General features: G+C 37.0%; 1 protein-coding gene across 5 annotated transcripts in view; it reads right to left on the bottom strand.

Annotated features, from left to right (window-relative positions):
• MBD5 (methyl-CpG binding domain protein 5) overlaps nt 1-22,579 on the bottom strand; it is a 161,859-nt gene that overhangs the window by 99,468 nt on the left and 39,812 nt on the right. For 3 of the 5 annotated variants that reach the window (XM_026673501.2, XM_026673499.2, XM_087950061.1), the window contains exon 2: nt 8,459-8,560. The exons of 1 other annotated variant lie outside the window; for it this stretch is intronic. The gene's annotated coding sequence lies outside the window, so the exon portion shown is untranslated. Of the gene's footprint in view, nt 1-3,960; nt 4,020-8,458; nt 8,561-22,579 lie in introns of all 5 variants that reach the window. One more of the 5 variants, XM_087950060.1, reaches the window with a different exon arrangement.

Here is a 22,579-nt window from a genome sequence, read left to right on the forward strand (position 1 = left end):
CCAGAAGTGGTGCCATTGTATAAATTTTTAAACAACCACCCAATTGATTTTAGTCATTCAAATATAATAACCAAGAATCCAAAGATCACCAAATAATCCAAATACACGCAAGCTGTTTCTTTTTTTGCTCTTTTTTCACTTTCTCTTTCTGGGGTTACTATTTAGTTGCAAAGTTTCAGTTAAAATGTATCTTTTAGAAGTCTTGTTGAAGTTTTACTGTAGATTCTTTATAATTCCAGGCAGTCTCCTCCCTCTTCCAGATCCTGCCCTTATTCTTTTTCTCTCCCTTCCTGCTCATAAAAAAGAAAATTTTTAATGTCCAGAAATCTTTATTATCCCTTTGGCATTTTGTTTTATTTTCAGCTTAATTGCCTATTGATGTCAAAGTGGATTTTTCCAATTTCTTATTTAAGTCTCTTAGTTGTCAGTATAGGGAAGGAGAGAGAAGAAAAAAAAAAGCCAAACCTTTCCCTTTTCACTTTCCTTCGCTGCTTCCGACTCTTCTTTGGGAGCAATGTTATTTTTTGTAAGTTTAAATTCCAGGGTACCTTAGTTGTTGCTTTTACAATTTAACCCGGTCAGCCAAAACTTTCACTTCTTATCTTCCTCCTGCACATTCTTTTCTGGTCGAGTTCTCCTTTGTGGTGGCCATTTCTGACCACCACTGCAACCACCTTCGGGAAAGGGAGTAATGGCCAGCTGAGGAGGAGAGATGCGGCTCTCCTCAACCCTGCTGGCGGTCTCCCCCCTCTTCACCACCTCTACGGGGTGGCTTAGCCCCAGAACCAGCCGGTTCGGGCCGCGCACGATCGCGGATTTCTGTCTGTCGCCGAAGCCCTTCAAACCGGAAGTCCACCCCTCTCCTACTTTCTCAGGCTATGTGGCAGTGTGGAATATGGCTTCCAAAGCTGACAGAACCGGTTTACTCACTAGTTCCTTGGTCTTTTGCCCTGGTCATCAGCTCTGCTTTCACAGAGTCATCTTTAGTTTGCCATACCTCCCGCGGACGTCAGGATTAGGCAGCTTCAAGTATTGATGATCCTAGCCTTCCCTAATTGGGTTACAATTCATATTACACTATTTAGAAATGACACGAGATATACTAAAAATCTGTCTCAAAGTTTCCAGGCTGGGAAAACTGGAATATTTTAACACACATCAGAAAGTGTTGCTTTTTGTTGACACCTACAATATTATAGCTATTAAGAATACTGCCCCTCATCTTCTGTATTTGTTTACTTCTGCATGTCTCAGAAATACAGTAAAGTTGTAGTAATTTTACTGTGGACAGAAGCCAATTTGGTGTAGTGTTTAAGGCACTGAGACAAAAATTGGGGACTGTGAGTTCTAGTCCTCCCTTAGACAAAATGCCAGCTAGGTAACCTTGGATGTATCACATCCTCTCAGCACTAGGAAGGAGGTATTGGCAAACCACTTCCAAAATCTTGCCAAGGAAACTGCAGGAACCAATCCAAGCAGTCACCAAGAGTTAACAATGAGGTGAAGCCACACACACAAAATTATTGTAAGATGTTTGTCTTCAGCTAGTCAGATCTCTCCCGAAATTTCTCCATTCCACAAAATAAAAAAGTCTCAAGTGACAAATAGAGCATTGTCTACCTCGCGTGGGAAAATTACTCCCTTCAAGGCTGTGAGGATACAGCAAATGACGAACCCCCCCAAAAAACCTCAGTAGTGCTTTAAAAGCGCTGTGAATCGAACCTGACAGCAGAAAACCTTCAAATTTGAATTTCCAGCATTTCTGATAGAAGAACTACAAGCCAATCATTGCCACAACCTTTTAGGGCAAGAATGTTGTGAACTGGGGAAAGTGACAGTTGACAAGGGGTGTGGCAAAGATTATGGACTCAGTCTCCGAGCAGAAAGGCATGTGTCAACCCATCCGTGGATTCTCCAATCTTCACGCTGGAGAAAGTATTGTTTCCATAGTTATTGTGAAATAAATTTTGATAACAAGGGGAGATAACCTCTTTGGCAACATTAATTAATTTTTAAAGCATGGGGTGGATGAAAAAAACGTAAACTGTTATTTCATTTACTTTTTATTTATTGTTCCTTTTGTGCTTTATAGCTTGAAACCTTGGACCTTAGAATGGTAATCATATTTTAAATTAAAGAGCATATCCAGCGTTTACAGAATAACCTTAATCACAATTACCAAATGCTAAATGTGTTCCCTTTTTCTTAGATTGAAAACAGTAAAGGAGCTTGTTAATTAGATGTGAACTTTGTATTTTTTTCAGTATTTTATAAGAATATTAACTCTTTTGAAATATGTCGTGTTTTAGTTTTCAGATCTGAGCTGAAAACTTTTATAGATCACCCATACTACCTGTAAGCATTTGCATTACAGGTAGACCTCGACTTATAACTGGTCATTTAACAACCCTTTGAAGATACAATGGACATTCCAAAAGGTCCTTGTGACCAAATTCCAAAGTTCTGCATCCAGCCCCCACTGCAGTCAAATAACCAAATTTTGGGCACTTGGTGATGGAATGGGACAAGTTGCCATGGCCAACTTACTGCAGACAACTCTCCATGGCCAACTTGCTGCTGGACAACTTGCCACGGCCAACTCACCATGGGACAACTCACTGCGGGATAATTTAATAATTCTATTTAATTATTTAAAATAAATTTAAAAATATTTTAATTTTTGCCATTCACATTTTGTTCTGTCCCTCCTTTTGCATCCTTTAATGATTCTATTCCGCCATTTCTTTGATATTAGTGTAACTCCTGTCCTGCAGAGAGTTGTCCTGTGGTGAGTTGGCTGTGGCAAGTTGTCCTGCAGTGAGTTGGCCGTGATGAGTTGGCCATGGTGGGTTGGCTGTGGGGGTTGACTGTGACGAATTGTCATAGACCCCTTGGCAACTGGCCTCCAGTGCTGTCTACAGTCATGTGATCATGATTTATGGAGTTTTTGCTAGAAACCACTACTTACTTCCAATTTCCAGCAAAAAATATTCCATAGTGAAAAATGGGTTTGCTTAACATCTGCTGCAAGGTCATAAAATTAGCTCCAGTCACTTGTTGACCTGTTTTATGACCATCATGACTTGTGACTGTAATTGCAGGGTTCAGTTATGGTTGTAACTCAAGAACTATCTGCATAGTATAATATATGTTACTTTCTGATAGTAAAGGACAGGTATTCATGGTAAGCTATGATGTTAAGTTGATGAAAGATGCTTCAAGATGTCATAATGTCCCTTCTCTGTCCTATAATACTTGAGTTACGACATTGCATGTAAGTACATGAGGAATGTACACTGGACATTTTCTCATGCCCCCTCCCAATGGATGGACTCACTATCAAAGGAATCTATAAAAATTAGATTTGTCTAATGACTACTAAGACTTCAGAATTTGGGTATTTTAAATAAATGTTGGTCTTCAGATCTTTCCTACAGACTAAAATCGAAGAGAAAGAAGTTTATGATACATTAGCCACAAATTGCAATGTCAATTGAACAACTGACATATACAGTATACAGATCTTAAATATACAGCATGTAGATTATGTCAGGTACAATAAAGATTACCATCAGTTCAATTTAACTGTACTCTTAATGTAAAAGCAACAGTGAGATATTTAGCTGTATGTATATCTGCTACCTTGAAAAAAACAGAAAGAAATTGTATGACATAATATTTCTAAATAATCTTATTTGGGAATAAGGCCAGTATAGGAAGTATGAATTCATTTTGATACCATCATAAGGTTGAGAATGCAAAATTGGTTACGAAGATCACTAAGATCACTAACTGTAACATTTTGACTGTTTAAAATGAGAGATGACAAGCATAGCTAGCTCCATGCCTTCATAAACATAAGCACTGACAAACCACAAGAAAGTTATGACATTAAAAAATCTACAGTTCCTGAGCAAGTCTGAAGAAATTGAAAAACCAGAATTTCACTGACAATGTTACTTTAATTTGATTCAGAGAAAAAATCCTAAACAGACAGTGGTGAAATGTTCTTTATATATCTGCAATGGATGCTTACATTTTAAACTTAATTAAAAATGAATGAAGGATCTCTACACAAGCATATGAATCTGTGTTTATGGGTTAAACATAGTATTCAATAGTGCTCTGTTCACTTTCCTCAAGTACATAAGGTGGCTGATAAATTACAGGGAATATATATCCTGTTTGCTTGGCACAAGTTTCTCAAATCCACATTCAACTAATTTGCATTGAGTCTTTCAATGAAGCTACACATAGACAGCTGCACTTATATAGGGATGAATCACAGTGGAGCATTTTAGAAACAGTGGAGCCCTCTCCAAATGTATTATGTCTTTACTTGTAGAGAAATAGAATGAGGATAAGATAAGCCATCAAATAATTTTCTTGACTATATCACTCTGACTAGGAAGAATTTACTGTGGAGAGGTGTTGTTTGTAAAGAACTATGGTGGTGATATTTGATCAAAACTCAATTATCGTTCAATAAACAGGATGCAACCTAATATCTATTGTGTTTAACACGTGAGCAAAGACATTTCTCCCACAGGTATGGGAGAAATAGGAGACGTTAGAAAAGTCACATGTTTTACAATTTATAGAACTGTAATTGCTGCTGCTTTTATTTTGTGTTTCTTTCTTTTTTTAATCTGCAAACTAACCTGTGAAGAAACCAAGTTCAGAAATTAAATGTGCAGTTACTCATTAGTCTTTATAATATGAGCATCTTGGAAATAACTTTATTTTTTTTAAAAAAGTTCTGATATCCTGCTTTCTAAATTCCTTTAACAAGAGGTCTGTGTAATTTTCTAGTAACTTATTTTTAGAAATTAGCTTTTTGCTAATCAACTGTTATAAACGAAGTTATTTCCTTTTGAGTTTTGTTCTTCACATCTTAGGAGCACATTACTCTTCTATACCACTTAAAGAAAGTGAGGTCACTCCAGTCTGATTTCCACACATACCAAGACTATCATTTCACCAAACACCTTTTAAACCACCTTCATCTTTAAAATTCTAATACAAGACTTAAACACAACTTACTCAGTAGAAATGCACTGAACCCACAATCATCTAAAACATGGGTGTCAAACTCAACCACGTCATGTGACGTCATGTGACACTGTGTGACTTTTTTGGCTTTTGCGGAGCCAGGTTCAGTATGGCCTGTGTGTAATGCATCCAGCCCACAGGCAACAAGTTTGACAGTTTGATTAAAAGAACTATCATAAAAACACTCAGTGAATAAACAAGGTATTGAAGGGAAATAGCATCAGAAGAATAGGCCACAGAACACATTGCATACTACATAAGAGTCAGATATCAGATAATCATCCATAACTAAAGTAGCCCAGGCATTTACTTTATATATCCTTGTTCTTCCCACCCTTGTTTTACCTCATGTTCTGTGTGACTGAAAGACGGTTATGATAGAAACACGTTCTGCTCTAGCAAATGATCTTACCGTGAATTTATTTTTCCATATCCTGCAAAACCTGCTATCTCCATTTTATGGTGTTACTACATTCATGTTGGAAGCACCTACTATGGTGCCTCCGGGTTGAAAGGATTAGCCAGTGACATCACCATTGCCCAGGGGATGTCTGAGGAGGCTCCGTTCAAGTCCTTGGTATTGTCCCACTTAAGTGATACAGTACCTATTTATCTACTTGTATTTGCATGTTTTCAAACTGCTAGGTGGCAGGAGCTCGGACAAATTGCTGGGAGCTCATCTGGTCACATGGCCTGCTCTCGGATTTCAAACTGCTAAGCCATCAATTTCTCAATGGTCTTCTGACTCAGCATTCTAACCACATATCTCTTTTGCTCCTGGGATAGTCTGAACATTATTTATTGTGGTTTACCAAAACAGTGATATGTTAGGTTTCTAAAACTGATAATTTTATGACATAAAAATAAATTCACTGTAAGAGTTTCCAGCAAATTATTTTGAGTACATTATTGTTCAATCTTTATTAAAATCAGCATTTTAAAATTAGCTTGGCCACACTGCATCAATATTTATTTGATCAATTTCCAATGGGAAGTATATTCCAGCTGATGCCAGAAACACATTCTGGGAAGCCACTATATATCAATATCTGATTTATTAGTTTTAAGACACGGTCTCCTAAGCACTACTGCCTTTTCCTACTGGCTTGGAAGAATATTACTTTAGAGTAATACATGAACCAGAATGGTGATTCTATGGTTCAGCACAATCTCTTTTCCCTACATTGCCTTTGTTTATTATCTAATGAAGAGTTTTAGCAGGCACAGAGATTTAATTTTTATGATTTCATATAATGAAAGTATTTATCCAACAAACATTTTGGAACTTTTTAAAGGGCAAGTCATTTTTTTTGTGGGGTTGATTTACTAGTTATTTTTGGTGGTTAAATGTAAGAGATTTTATATGAAGTAAAAAAATCTCAACTGTTAAATACCTTAACTAAATATTTCTCCCTTTATTTGTTATATCTCTACTTCATCAACATTTCCCATAGTTTGTGTCTTTCTAATCTGGATTCCTCTTAAACTTGAATGGAAACCACATTTTTCCTACTGCATTATAATTTCATGTTTGGAAATCTAACTAGTTTTTCCTTTGAATTTACAGATATAGATACAGTTAATCAGAATTGGAAGGGACCTTGTAGGTCATCTAGTCCGACACCCTGCCCAAGCGGGAGACCCTACACCATTTCTGACAAATGGCAGTCCAATCTCTTCTTGAAAATCTCAACTGATGGCGCTCCCACAACTTCCAAGGGCAAGCTGTTCCATTGGTTGATTGTTCTCACTGTCAGAAAGTTTCTCCTTATTTCCAGGTTAAATCTCTCCTTGTTCAGTTTCCATCCATTATTCCTTGTCTGGCCTACAGGAGTTTTAGAAAAAAGCTTAACCCCTTCTTCCCTGTGGCAGCCCCTCAAATATTGGAAGACCGCTATCATGTCTCCCCTGGTCCTCCTCTTCACTAGACTAGCCAAGCCCAGTTCCTGCAACTGTTCATTGTATGTTTTAGCCTCCAGTCCCCTAATCATCCTGGTTGCTCTTCTCTGTACTTTTTCTCGAGCCTCAACATATTTTTTATAATGTGGTGACCAAAACTGGATGCAGTACTCTAGGTGTGGTCTTACTAAGGTTTTATAGAGTGGTATTAGTATTTCCCTTGATCTTGACTGTATCCCTCTGTTAATATAACTTAGGATTGCATTAGCTTTTTTGGCGGCGGCTGCACACTGCTGGCTCATATTTAGCTGGTTGTCCACTAAGACTCCAAGATCCCTCTCACAGTTACTGCTAATTTAGTCATGCAGTTACTTCTTTTTCATCTCTGTTGTTTACTATTGTTTTTCCTGTATAAAAATCAGGATAGACATGGATGTTACATGATAAAAACTGTCTGAGATATGAAAGTCAATCATGAAGCAAAAACTGGATTGCAATTTAAGTCTCAAGTGGTTTTTTAATATTTAATTTAATGACATTATTTATTGTTTTAACTGTCTTAGTACCTTAAAGAAAGATGAGATTTTTAAAAAATACCAAGTCAATAAAGGCGTCAAATATATTCCGCTAACTGTAAGGATATTTGTGAATCATACATTTATTAATGACCTAAGTGAAAATGATGAGATCCTCATAAAATAAAATTCTGCAATTCTGTAGCAGACTTGCAAAATATGCACAGTAGTTATGTTAGCCTTGTGAAACTGCAGTGAGAATAAATAATAAGCATTAAAATTCCCTTAATGTCAGCTACTTATTTTAGAACTTACAATGCATTTTGTTTTTACAGATATATAAAGCATCTTTTACAAAGCAAATTATTTAAGAAATCTTATTGAGCATTGCCACTTAAACCAGTAAGAAAACACATTCTACATTTTATGTTGCTTTTTACAAAATTATTATGTATAACCCAAATCTTATATGTATTCCTGATCCTAATTCTGTTTTTAAGAATATTTATTTAATACAAATGATTCAATAAAAAACTAGAAATGTTAACTGGATTCCAATATTTAGGATGAAATAAATAAGCATATACAGCTTGTCTATTATACAAGCTTGTATATGCTACTCTAGGAAGGATTCAACCATATAATAATCCACTTTCACTCAGAATTTCATAATATTAATAATAACCATTCAACCTTTTAATTTTATAGTCTACAGAAACAGAACAGCTGGAACTTCACCTTCCTTACATTATAAGCCATACATGTAAGTGAGATTAGGGTAGAGAACATTGGTATAAATAACCATTATCAACCAAATTGTCAAATTGTCTAGTCATAGGTAGTTTATTAAAAAATATGATTACGTGGGCACGCTTCTTTATATCCATCGTTCTTCGATTTCATACTGATTCAAATATGATCATACAAGTGACAAGTATTTTTAATGCCTAATTTTAATGACTGGTTATTTGCATGAGAGTAATTTTCCTTACCTTCATTATATGAAATCCCAGATCTTAAAAGTCTTGTCTACAAAAGGGATCATCTTCAGCATTTATGAGTTTAATCCAATCATATGTGGTACTCATGATAACCTAAAAAAAGATACAAATTAATGTAAAAGCTATTATTTTCATATAGTTTTGATGACTTCTTCACTATAATAAATAATGAGTGTGATTTTTCCCTGAATACAAATGTTAAATTACAGTAATAGTATATTTTCCAAAATGTAATATATAGCATAAATTCTAAACTACGCTCAGATAAGATGACAAGTTACTTACCTAACTTTAAAATGTACAATTTTATAAAAATCATTGCTCTGTGCATAATATCCAGAAAATTTGAGCTTCTCCAGGATGCAACAAATCTTATTGGGACCATGCTATTCTTGGAAATTTAACTCAGCCGTTTCTAAATCTTTCTGACCTGGAATGGTACAACTTGAATTATTTCTGGTTCAGAGGATTTACTTTGGGAAAATGGCTCACCACGCTAAGAACAGGACAGTCCAGAGACAGTTTGACAAGCTTCAGAAGCAAATGAATCTGTGCCACATTAATGAATTTTGTACATCCCTACACAGTTGTAATCAACAGAGCCGTTGTACTAGACATTTTTCCACTTTTACTATATATTGTACTTGATTTCTTTCAAATTCTGCTTCCCCACCACTGCAGCTTTTCCACCTGATACCCCAAAGCCACTTAAGGAAAATAAGAGAGCATTTGCAATAACATGGAATACAGCATGAAAGGCTGTAGGATTTTATTTTATTTTTTTAATTTATTGTGTAGGATCTACAGCGGTCATACAATCATAACATATACAAATTCAGTTTAAATAAATTAGCATATAGAGGTAACCCTCAGCTTACAACAGTTCACTTTGAGACTGTTCAAAGTTACAACGGCACTGAAAGAAGTGACTTATGACTATTTTTCACACTTATGATCACTGTAGCATCCCCATGGTCACATGATCAAAACTAGACACTTGGGAACTGACTCATATTTATGACCATTGCAGTGTTCCAGGATTATGTGATCCCCTTTTATGACCTTCCAACAAGTAAAGTCAATGGGAAAACCAGATTCACTTAACAACCTAATTTCTAATTTAACAAATGCAGCAATTCACTTAGGAACTATGGTAAGAAAGGTCACAAAAAGGTCGCAAAGCTCACTTAGGAAATGTTTCACTTAGCAACAGATTTTGGGTTCAAATGTGGTTGTGTGTGTATGTATGTATGTATGGTATTCAGCTTTGTTCGGGTATTTTCCCACGTCTTTATAGTTGTGCTTTTAAAGTTGTAGTGACGTTTCGGCAGAATCTCATCTGCCATCATCAGGCTCATGTATTGGGTTCGTCTTCGTCATGTGTGTTCTAAGATTCTGCCAAAACATCGCTACAACTTTAAAAGCACAACTATAAAGACATGGGAAAATACCTGAAAAAAAGCTGAATACCATACATGTAAATACTCCAAAATAAGAAAACAAATGCATTAACGGCGAAATCCCAAGCTAGAAAACAAATGCATACACACACACACACACACATACACACACACATATATATATATATATATATATATATATATAGAGAGAGAGAGAGAGAAGAGAGAGGGAGGAGGAGAGGGGAGAGGGAGGGAGGGAGGGAGGGAGAGAGAGAGAGAGAGAGAGAGAGAGAGAGAGAGAGAGAGAGAGAGAGAGATATGTGGACAATATAGAAAATAAAATATTAAATTAATGAGATCAAACTATAATAAAATCACCATAATATGGAGTCATAGAATTGCAATAAGGTGGATGCTATAATTCAATATCTAAAGAAACTAACCATCTAACTCAAGGGTGGCAAACTCGATTTCATTGAGGGCCACATCAGGAATGTGTTTCAGGGGCTGGGGTGGGCATGACCGGGTGGGTGTGGCCAGCTCAAAGTCACTTGTGGAAACTGTTTTTGGCTATGACGGCCTCCTGCAGCCCTCTGCCAGTGAAAATAGAGACCCCAAGCTCCGTTTTCACTGGCAGAGGGCTGCAGGAGGCTGTTGCAGCCAGAAAAGGAGCCCGGGAGGTCCACATGTGGTCCTTCTCAGCTCTGTTTTTGCTGGCAGGGGCACCACGGGCCAGTCCTTCATCGTTACCAGGGTGGCACCATGGGCCAGATTTAAGCACTCCACAGGCCAGATCTGATCCACAGACCTTGAGTTTGACACCCTCCATCTAACTGCTTCTGGTGCGGCTGCGATTAGATCAGGTTAAAGATATTGGCAAAAAATCAGTGTTCCTCTGTATGTAACAGAAGCAACTTCTACTTGTGCAATGCTATTAGTATTCAGAGATAAGATTTATTTTTTATAAATTTTTAAAACTTAAAACATTTCCAGCCAATAATTATACCTCACTTTCAATTTATTTAAAGGTAAGATAGAAACTACACATTAGTCAACATTTTGAATCTAAAGGTACTCTATTGATTCAAATATAATTCAATAATCAACCAATAAATCTTTAGTAGCACTTTGAAAGTTAGAACTGGTGTGTCCAAAAATAATTTAATGCCATAAGAACTTACAAGAAATAATTTTGATAATCGATAAAAAGATCTATTACTAAAATAATGCTGAAGAAAAAGTTAAAACCAATCAGAAATACAATGATTTTGTACCCTGATTACATCTTATTTATCCTTTGACCAGGTTATTTCTTTTTTCCCCAATATCAAGGTAATTCCTTGAGCGAGTGGTCAGAACAAAGCCTAAGATGAAGGACATTATAGATTCCTGAGTTCAAAGTCCAACAGCCACAGGAGTAATGGGAAAGGTCATCGTCTCATCACTACTACATGACTTTTTCATTAATCTGCATTATATGTTATAAGAACAATATAGGAGAATATTTATAGTTCAGGATTGAAATGAGAGACCCTTGATGGGGTCTCTCAGTTTGGCTGTTTTCTTGCAGATGTTTCTTATAGGGCTAGCACTGATGATGTTACCTAGTTGGGTAATGAAACATCTGCAAGAAAACAACTAAGCACCAGAAAGCACCAAGGACCCTATAGATAATCTGAATTTCAGCCCAATGTTCTATCTTCTATGTTCTTAGTTGAATAAATAGCAATAAGGTTACATTGACACTCTACGAGTCTATATATGGTGAATATTTGTCTCTATATAAAATTTCACATTCCAGAAATTTAAAATAAGCTAGGGCTAGCACTGATGATGTTACCTAGTTTGGGTAATGAAACATCTGCAAGAAAACAACCAAGCTCAGAGAACACCAAGGACCTCCCTCATTTATAGGAATCAGAACATAGATCAAAGAAAGAGGTATAATAATCTTTAATTAAACGGCAAGAAAGAAAAGTGACAAATGAATTCAAGCCATGTTTTATATGTTCTATTCTCCACAAAAGCCATGAAAAATAATGCTATCACAGTTGCCTTCATGTCCTGCTTTGAGGCTTCCATATTAGGTTGGCCAATGTAGAAAATAGGATGCAGAATATTAGCTTAGATACATATATTCTAATGCACAGGTCTCCAACCCCCCAGTCCATAGACCAGCACCGGACCACGGAATGCCAGAAACTGGGCCACACAAACAAGCAAAGCCCGTTCATGGGATGCAGGCAGCAAACAAAACCACACCCTCTGTGGCCCGCAGAAAAACCAGCCTCCACAGAACTAGTCCCTGGTGCACAAAAGGTTAGGGGCCACTGTTGTAATGGACAATTATGTTCTCATCCTTAGTTTTCTGCAGTTAAATTGTAAATATTATCTGAGTGGAGACCACTTCTATTATATTTAAATATAAATATTATGACAATGAAGACAATTACAACACATTTCTCTAAACACTGTTTTGAAAGAAAAATGGAAATGTCTACTTTGCTCACTGAAAGAGAACAAAAGTGTGCATTCTGATTACAATTCTTGCATGTTAATTTTCACTGGACCCTGTGGTAATTGCAGGCAAAAACAAAACATTTCTTGGCAGCATCATTTTGTCCCAGAAATAGTATAATTATAATATTTTGGAAGAAAAAAAATAAAGTTGTCACTAATCAGTGGCCTGTCCCTCACATCCTGGTATTTCTTGAATTATAGGAAAACCATTAAAATTATTCTATTCCATCCCCATTTTCTCCAGATTGAACAAAAACCTCCAAAGTTACTGTATATTGTATCAATTTGTGAGTCTTGGAAACATTATTCTTTCCACAAACAATCTGAAACAGGAATACAAAATAGCAAATGAGATCCATGAGTATGAGAGTAGTTTAACGATTTATGCATTTTGCCACGATCTGTTTACAGAGTATGAAGAATCACTTATAGGCAGATATAACATATTTAATAATAAAAACATAAGTACAAATATTACAATTTGGTTAAATTAAAAGGCTGAGGCCAAACATTAATTCATTTAGGCTTACAGATTCCTTCATTTGGAGAGTTTATTTTATACTCCAGTATTATAACAAAACTTCAAACAGTCAGAAATTACATCTCTTCACATTCTTCATCATGCCAAGGAACAACATGCTCAGTAACCAGTGGTGGTATTCAAATTTTTCCCCTACTGGTTTGGTGGGTGTGGCTTAGTGGGAGGATCATGTGACTGAGTGGGCACCGCTCCACTTGTACTTGCCCAAGCAAATCCTTCTGGTGCAGCGGCAGCAAGCAATGGGGTGTGCCTCACATAGAACAGGGCGAGGGTGGCAGTGGCATGTTGGAGAAATGGAGCGGAGCCAGAGGTCAGTAATTTTCGCTGCAAAAAGCCTGTAGCCGCCGCCAGCCATACTGAAAAAAACATGTGGCAGCTGCAGGCATCTCACAAGTGGGATGAGATGCGGGCTGGCGGGGAGGCCAGAGGCGGACGGCTCTCAGCCCTGGTTTGTCTTCCCTGGCAGCCAGCTGCGAGAGAAAAGTAAAGTCGCGGCTTCGGGACGACGAAAGAGGTGATCGTGGGAGAGGAAGCGGGGAGATTAAGGGCCGGGGCTTCTGAAGGAGGGGAAATGGGGCGATGCATCGTGCTTAAGGGAGAGCAGGTAGTGAGTAGGCAGAGGCTCCAGGGCAAGGCTGTAGCTGGGGAATGGTGCATTCCTCAACCCGGTCAAGGCAGATGGTGAGCGGGCAGCAGCTCTGGGGCAAGGCAATCGTGTGTTCCCCAACTGGGCCGAGGTGGGTGGGCAAGGCTGGTAAATTGCATGTTTCCTGACCTGGCCGAGGTGGGAGGCAGCTCCGGGGCCTCGGGGAATGGCACGTCCCTGGAGTCCTGGCCCCCAACCCAAGGCAAAAGGCAAGCATGCGGCATGCATTGCTTACCTTTTCTGAGCTGACCAGGTGTCAGTGAGGTGACTGGTGAGGTGATTAGCTGGGCTGCATGGCAAAGGCAATAAATATAGGGTGGGGGTGTCGAGTGTTGAGCAGGCAGAAGGGGCAAGCAAGCATTGAGTGGGTGGAAGGGGCGAACAAGCGGCAACCAGGCAGGGTGTGTGGCCAGCCAGAAATCAATATTGATTCAGCAACCCAGGCCAAATTGCTGCTACCAGTTCGCCCGAACCAGCTGAATACCACCGTCAGTAACTACCTATTATCTATAAAGGGTATGAACCCACCTGTTCTTTAGCTCATTTGCCATTGCAGTTTATGCATGCTGCCCCAGAAGCCCAACACAAGTTGACTGGGATGATATAATAAAATATCATATTATATTTTATAGTTATGATGTGGACTTGTTTTGATAGTGGTAGCAATTGCATTATTTCCAAATAGGTACATTTAGATTCCCCCTGCAAAATCCACTAACATCAGCCCATTAATTGATCTTTAGGAGAAGATACTGTATGTTCTATTGGCAAATCAATCAAACCAAAATTTATAGTGAGTTTTGCCACTAATAACCCCAAATGGTAATTCCGGCAATATTTACACTCTATTTATTTGCTGTTTTAGAAAACTGTGGAGCTTATTTACGCTTTGATTTCCCAAATTTTAGAACCATCAATAAAGCTCAGTTTTTATACATTTATCCCACTCACTCCTAGATCAATGTCAGGTACAAATTTATTGTTCACATACCTCCTTGAATGAAAGTCTGTAACTGAGAATGGGGGCAACTAGCATGGCCCAGGCCAACCCCCACGGTAAAGGTTTGTTGCATTAAAAGACAAGAGGGCTTAAATTTGAAATTTTCAAGCTGAGACAGTGTATGTGTATGTGTGTGTGTATACACACACACAAACACACATTCATACATACATACAAATAATGAACCTGATTTCTATTTATGAATTCCTTCTTGTTTTCTTGTTATCAATGTATCTTGAATCTGTGAAGTTCCTGTGAAGTTCCTGTTGGTAACCATTTCCTGAGTTTGGGACTGAATTTCTAGAGAGATTTAGCTGGATTATGGAATCAAAAAGCACAATTAGTTATCAATATATTAAAGTTCATTCTAATTCTTTCCTCAAGGGCTCTCAGAATGGAGAAATTTCAATAAGGAGAAAGCAATTAATATAGATCTAATTGGTATCACTTTGATTTTATTAGTAGCACTGCTTTCATATTGTTATCATTTTAAATTGCTAGTGAGCTGCAGCACATAACTTTTTGGGCATAAAAAGGAAGGATGGAATGAATGCCTGTGAATGTTTCTTGTGTCCAGATTTTATTTAAAGAAGGCCTTGATGCATAGCCAAAATTTGTCCATACAGCTTATACATCTGCTTTAGATGTTTTTCCATTCACCTTTAAACTTCTATTAGCTCTTCCAAACTGAGCCCTAAGGAGTATCATTTTACAATATTTCTTAAGTTTTGAGTGATTTATAAACCTAAAAAGTAAACTTGGTTCATCATTAAAGATATTTATAGCTACCAGTAATAAGCAGGACTTTCCATTCTGCTAAATATCTCAGGAATGCTAGAAAACATAGTACTGTATGGCTCTTAATTCTTATTATTCTTCACCTCTCACAACTTCAGTTCAATATTTTATATTGCATTTGTATCTGTATAACTTAAGACCAATAGGCCTAAACTCTACTTTTCATTAGCTTCCTATTATTATTACAGGGAACTTTCACACAATCTTTGTTTTATGTCACTGCCTTAGTGACCCAATAGTTCTCCAACGCTTCCAGCCGACCTATAGGAAGGCACTAAAAAATGGGAGCCAGCTGTACCCGGCCCACTGTGACTGTATACCAATCCAAGTCATTATTTCATGTAGTAAAGTTATTTCCAGTTTTCTGCTTTTGAAATTTGGTCAGGTAAACTACACGATAATCTCAGTGATTATCATGAGTAGTTTACCTGACCAAATTTATCATGTGTAGTTTACCTGAGTAAATTTCAAGATCAGAAAACTAGAAATAACTTTACTACATGAAATAATGGATTGGATTAGTATGCAAACTAGTTTGTCTACTTTTTAACCAAAAGCTTGTGAATTTTGGAGAAAGCATTCCCAATGACATTTTCTAACTTAAGATGACAACATTTTGGTTGAATAGCTTGCGGCAGAATGGATCTGTAATGACAGCCTAAACTGTCATCATGTATTTTGTTTCAGGACCAGGATGACTTCCCAGAATAATGTAGATGTTATGTTTATAACTTGTTAAGAAGCTCTGGTCATTGAAGTGAGGTATTTCTTTGCTCAGATGTAGGCATTTCATCTTTTAAAAGCAAGACATGTTTTTCAAAGTATTTCCACATTCAAAAGTATACTTCTTTGATTTATACTTCAAAAGTATGATACATTCAATCCAACAAACCTTAGTATGTTAACTCTTTAATGACGATGCTACACCTTGGCTTCTAGAATTTCTCCCACCCTAATAATGATGGCTCTACTCATGTGTCCAGGAAGAGACCTCAGAATGGAGGAGACAGCAACATTCTGAGCTGATGCCCAACTACTTCTTCCATTGAAACTTTTTTCCCTCTAGATTGAGCCAATCCATTTTCCATCTTAGTTTTTTTTTTTTTTTTTGCTAGCTTACCCTTCCACGCCAAACTTGGTCCCCTTTTATTATTTTCAGATTGTATTGATGAAGATAGGCACACAGAGTATACAACCTCTTTAGATAACATCTTTCCAATATTCCATTATGGAATAATTAAAAAAAAATCCATCTCTAGAGTGCAAATAATTAGAAGTGTTCTTATACTGTCTGCTAAGGACAATAGTTGGTTATAAACACTTATTTATCTACCAATGTGAATAGAAAAATCAGAAATATGTAAATGAACTCACGTTACTTCAGAACGAGACTAAGAAAACATAGATACATGACCACTAAGAGTGGACTCCAACTTGATGGCAACAATATAAGGAAGGATTGTGTCATTAAAATTAAGAGTGACATCATCCACATCTTTGATATCAAAATATTTATCAATCCACCCCCCAAAGAACCAATGACATTAAAAAAATAAAGTAAATAGTTCAACAAGGTTAGGAGCTTTGGTGGTGCAGTGGAATGCAGTATTGGAGGCTAAGTTTGCCCACAGCCTGGATCCTGATGGGGCTCAAGGTTGACTCAGCATTCCATACTTCTGAGATTGGGAGCAATATGCTGAGATTGTAAACTACTCCAAGAGTGGTGTAAAGGACTAAGGGGCAGTATATAAGTTTAAGTGTTATTGTTATAACTATTATTACTAAGCATTTTCAGTAACCAAAAAATGCTTCAGCATATAAAAATATATCAGAAACCAAAAGGTGCATGAAGGTGGACAGAAATAACCTCTCAGAATTATTAAAGCTAAAATTCTGAACTGAAGCCCTCAACATGGCAAAATGTTGCTGTAGAGGTTTCAGTATAACTAACCAATGTATAAAATTATTACAAAGCAATCTTTTCTCTCAGAAAATTAACACATTGAGTTATAATCCCTAAAATATTTAGCAAAAAGAATGATATCTGCATTTCCAATATTTGTATCCTAACCCCAACCAAACAGATCCTGGGTAGGTAACAAGATAAAATAGACAATACAAAACTAAAGAAAACACATTAAGGCACTAAAAACAATTAAAGGAAAAAAACATACTCAAACAACCTGGTTTTAACTTTGATAAATGCATGTACTGGTCAACACTGAGACCTTGGCCAGGTCTCCACTTCATGGACTCAATGGAAGAGAGATGAGATGCTGTACAGGGCCTCTCTAAATATCACATTGGACAAGGATACCTCTCCTAGCAAGATCTTGGCTGATATATCCCAGTGCTTGTTGCACAGTTTGTTTTCTGCATCATTTCACCAAAATTATTCCAAAATTTGGATCACAGAATTTTGTGCTCTCATCCATAGTCTCATATTATATTCCCCATCACCTCCCCAATTCTTCTACCACTAATATCTGTCCTGCTTGCAAAAATAGTATAAGGGGGAAAAAACACCCTCTTGAATACAAGCGTTTATAATTTTATGTCATCAGGATAAATAAATGCATTGGTTCCTTGATTTCTGGCCATATTATGGACAGGAGAAAAGGGATGAGATCAATGATATTTGCATTCAATTCAAAGGATGAGGTCTTAACTCAGCATCTGATTTAATTTATTTAGCCTACACACTGAGGCACTCACATATCCTAGCATCTGTAGGCACAGGTTCTTTCTAAAGCTGCAACTGAAAGTCATAATGTGTGGTAACACAATGGACAACTGCATGTTCTTCTCTTTGAACACCACTTGTAAATGTAGCCTTTGGCAGGATGGTAAACCACAAGACAGGATATAGATTATCCTAGTATGTAATTAGTGGATTTGGAGGCCAACTGTCTCGGGGCAGCACCTCATAATAATCCGAGGGCCCCAGAGATGAATGATAAATAAAAGATTTCAATATATTATGCCACACCTCCAGCACATGCTTGAAAGCAGCCAGTGATCACCTCTCATGTCTCCGTTTGAGACAGGACCAGTCAGTAATAAATTATGGGTCCTCTGGGCATGGATAATAGGGAAGGACTGAAAGACATGCTGTATGCAAAAGGCTTAATCAGTTTAATCGTTGCTCAGCTGCACAGGGTATATCACTGATTACACCATTTGAGAGAAAGGGAAAACTTTCCCTCCAGGCAAATTAGTCAGCTCTTCTGTCTGCATGTTGGTGTCCTTTTCTTTGGTGAACCATGGTGGGTATCATTCAGTTGGATACACCAGATGGATCGCTGACAGGCCCTGAGGCCTAAGTGTCACAACTGATCTTTTTTTTGTATCATAGTATTTTTTGGCACTATTGCACTAAGAGTAGCAAACTTGTTTTCTTTTGCCTGAAAACTTCGCACACCTTCTATAGCATTTTGAGTACTTAAAAAAAAAAAAGATTGGAATAAGACATTCTTATCAACCCAAAATGTTAGCAGCATCTACTGATGTTTTAAATTCACAGTTAATTTCTGCTCAACCTGGATATGTTACAATTGCACTTTCCCTTTTATTTGGGTGTATGTTAAGAACCAGCTTCTTTAAAAACAAAATAGAAATTGGATGAATAATTTTACAAGTATATAGCCAGCTAATTATGACTAATATTCCATAATTAGCCAGCTAATTATGACTAAGACTTATTACTGTACATAATTTTAAGTTTATTACAGAATTTCTGAATATTTGACTAGCTAATGGACAATGATTAGAAATTATTAGATGAAGCTACTTCCCAATCTTGACTGAATATAAAACAGAAGCAAAAGTCTTCTTTTCAATCTTCCAACGAGGCTTTGCATTCTTTTAATATATATATTTATTATTTTTAAAAAAGAAAGATAAAAGAGATTAATATAGATTAAATAAAGAGCCAAAAAGTAAGAAAAATGAAGTAACTTCCATTTTTCTTTACAGCAGTTATAAATATAAATTTATCCTCTTACTCTATGGTTAAAACATAAGTCACTTTTTTCCATAATCTATTTTTTCTAATCATCAAATCCATAAATCATAAGTTCATTTTTTCTGTCTCATGCAAAAATGTCTTATAAGGGGTTTCTAGTCAGCAATAAAGATAGATACCGTGTTTATCGGCGTATAACACGCACTTTTCCCCCTGAAAATAGGGGGCAAATGATGTATGCGTGTTATACGCCGATATAATGTTAAGAAGCCAGCGGAGGCCAGGCGGTGCGAGCAGAGGGCAAGCGGAGGCCGGGCGGTGCGAGCGGAGGGCAAGCGGAGGCCGGGCGGTGCGAGCGGAGGCCGGGCGGTGCGAGCAGAGGGCAAGCGGAGGCCGGGCGGTGCGAGCGGAGTGCAAGCGGAGGCCGGGCGGTGCGAGCGGAGGCCGGGCGGTGCGAGCGGAGGGCAAGCGGAGGCCGGGCGGTGCGAGCGGAGGCCGGGCGGTGCGAGCGGAGGCCGGGCGGTGCGAGCGGAGGCCGGGCGGTGCGAGCGGAGGGCAAGCGGAGGCCGGGCGGTGCGGCGGAGGCCGGGCGGTGCGAGCGGAGGGCAAGCGGAGGCCGGGCGGTGTCAAAGTTTTTATTTAGAAATTTAAATTTTTTCCTGAAATTTCCCTCTTAAAATGAAGATGCATGTTATACGCCTGTGCGTGTTATACGCCGATAAATACGGTAATGTCTTTTTCTTGAATTAATACGACTTTTGCAGCATCCCCATGATCATGTGATCAAAATTCAGATGCTTGGCAATTGTTTCATATTTATGATAGTTTCTGTGTCCAAGGTCATGTGATCACCTTTTGCAGCCTTCTGACAAGCAAAGTCAATGGGAAAGCCAGATTCACTTAACAACCAGGTTACTAACTTATCTACTGCAGTGATTCACTTAACAACTGAGGCAAAAAAGATCGTAAAATGGGGCAAAACTCACTTAACAAATGTTTCACTTAACAACAGAAATTTTGGGCTCAATTTTGGTTGTAAGTCAAGGACTACCTATATACTGTAACCAAAAAATTTAGTCCACTTTATCAGACATTCTTCACTTTGTCTGTTTCAAATTTCAATAAAAGTTTATAGGTTTTAGCAATGATTTTATAGTTTGTAGATTTTAGCATCATTTATATAGAGTTTAATTCCAAACTCAGTTCTATACTGTTTAAAACCAAAATTATTTTGTCTACCTTAAATCTTAATCTTCCAACCATGCTTCGGATGGTCAGCAACATCAATGATCTATCCCATAGTTTGCATCCCTTGCGAGCCTCAGGTTAAATTCCTTTCAGATCAAGTAGCTACAGAACTTGATTTCAGAATTAAAAAATAAAAATGCTTTTCTACTTGAGGCAGAATTATAAAGGCCGTTAAATTCAAATGTCTATACTATCTTATCTTACTGCCTCTTTCTGAGGTTGGGGGATTTCCTATAAAAATGCGTGAGTTCAGTCTCCTAGTTCCATGGCATACTTAATTTTAACTTAAAAAATTTCTTGGAGAAAAACAAGAAAGAAAGAAAAAAAATATCACAACAGTTTTGCTGTTGAATATTGGTGGCACAATGCAAAGGATCCACACAGAGACAACAAATCTATGTGGCCTGGCAGTGGTTCATTCCTGAGTCAAATAGGCAAAAATTCTTACCTAGTATAAGATTTCATTGAATGCACCACATATTTAATAACACCATTGTTTTGCTGTACCATCTAAGAAGCAGTGACCTAATTTTGTAATACTAGCTGTATTAGTCTAAATAAAAAGATGAAGTGGGATATGCCATACATATATATGAAATAGATTTCCTTTAAAGAATTATATATAAGGGCGTCAACATTGCTTGCCATAGGTGTATCTCTAAACTCAGTTTCTACTGCCCTAGAATACTGGAAAAGAGTTTACTGTATGTTATATTTTCCTCACAGCATTTATGTAGATTTTTAAGAAACAGCAAGAATAAATACAATCAAAAATAAAAGCAAGAATAAGGCTAATTGCTTAATATAAAGTATTAGTATGATAGCCTATAAATCTATTAAATCCTATCATTTCATATCATGAGCCAAATGTCTGCATGCAATTTGCAGAATCTGTAAAACATGGCAATATTTATTGATGACAGAATACACTTATTCAGGTTATTCACTTATTCCTTGAGTTACGACCACAATTGAGTCCAACATTTCTGCTGCTAAATGAAACATTTGTTAGGTGAATTTTGTCCCAACCTTTTTTTTTTTGCCAGAGTTGTTAAGTGAATCACTGCAGTTGTTAAATCAGTATATGTTTGTTAAGTGAATCTGGCCTCCCCATTTTGCGACCTTGTTATAAGGTCGCAAAAGCTGACCGCATGACCCAGAGACATAGCAGCCGTCATAAATATGAATCAGTTGCCAAGTATTCGAATTTGGATCCTGTGACCATGGGGATGCTGCAATGGTTGTGTGAAAAAAAACAACAACACTTTTTCAGTGCTGTTGTAATTTTTTTTTGAAAATTTTATTGATTTTTAAAAACAAACATAAACAAACAAAACATAAAACATAAAGACACAAAACATCTTTTTTGAAAGCAGCATAGTCCCGGGTTACATCTCTTCGTACAGACACAAATTCAAGTTCATGCTCATTTTTATATTCCATTCCATATCTTATTACTATTCTACGTTTTCAATATAGCTTCTCCCCTCTTTTAACTTTCTTAATTTTATTTTATTTATTTCATCTCAATTCAAATCATTGTACTTATATTCTTTGTCTGTCCTGTTTCAACTGTCTACTATCTTTTCTCATTAAACAAAATTTCTCCTGTAATCATTGATTGGAGTATGACGCATTTATATCTTTTCCCTAAAATTATAACACTTAATATAATACATAACTTCCATTCAGATTCTGCTTGGCACTTTCTAAAATTACATATTGTATTTTAAAAAAAGAAAAAAATTATAAATGTATAATATAATTAGAACAATCCATCCCAATTCAGTTCTATCATTAATATTAATACTCATTTAAATCAACATTTTACACATTACTTTTCAGATAAATATCATACTTCTATGGGAACACTTATAAACTTTCCATAGTTAATTCCCCCCCACTTCACTTATATTTTATAAAACATTGAATAATTAAAATGTTCCCATTCCTTCCTAATTCAATTCTCTCATTTATTTTATTTCATTTATTTTA

This window comes from Notechis scutatus, chromosome 1, assembly GCF_049901735.1.
Source record: "Notechis scutatus isolate UNSWTSFEM ecotype Mainland chromosome 1, rNotScu1.2, whole genome shotgun sequence".
Taxonomy (NCBI): Eukaryota; Metazoa; Chordata; class Lepidosauria; order Squamata; family Elapidae; genus Notechis; species Notechis scutatus.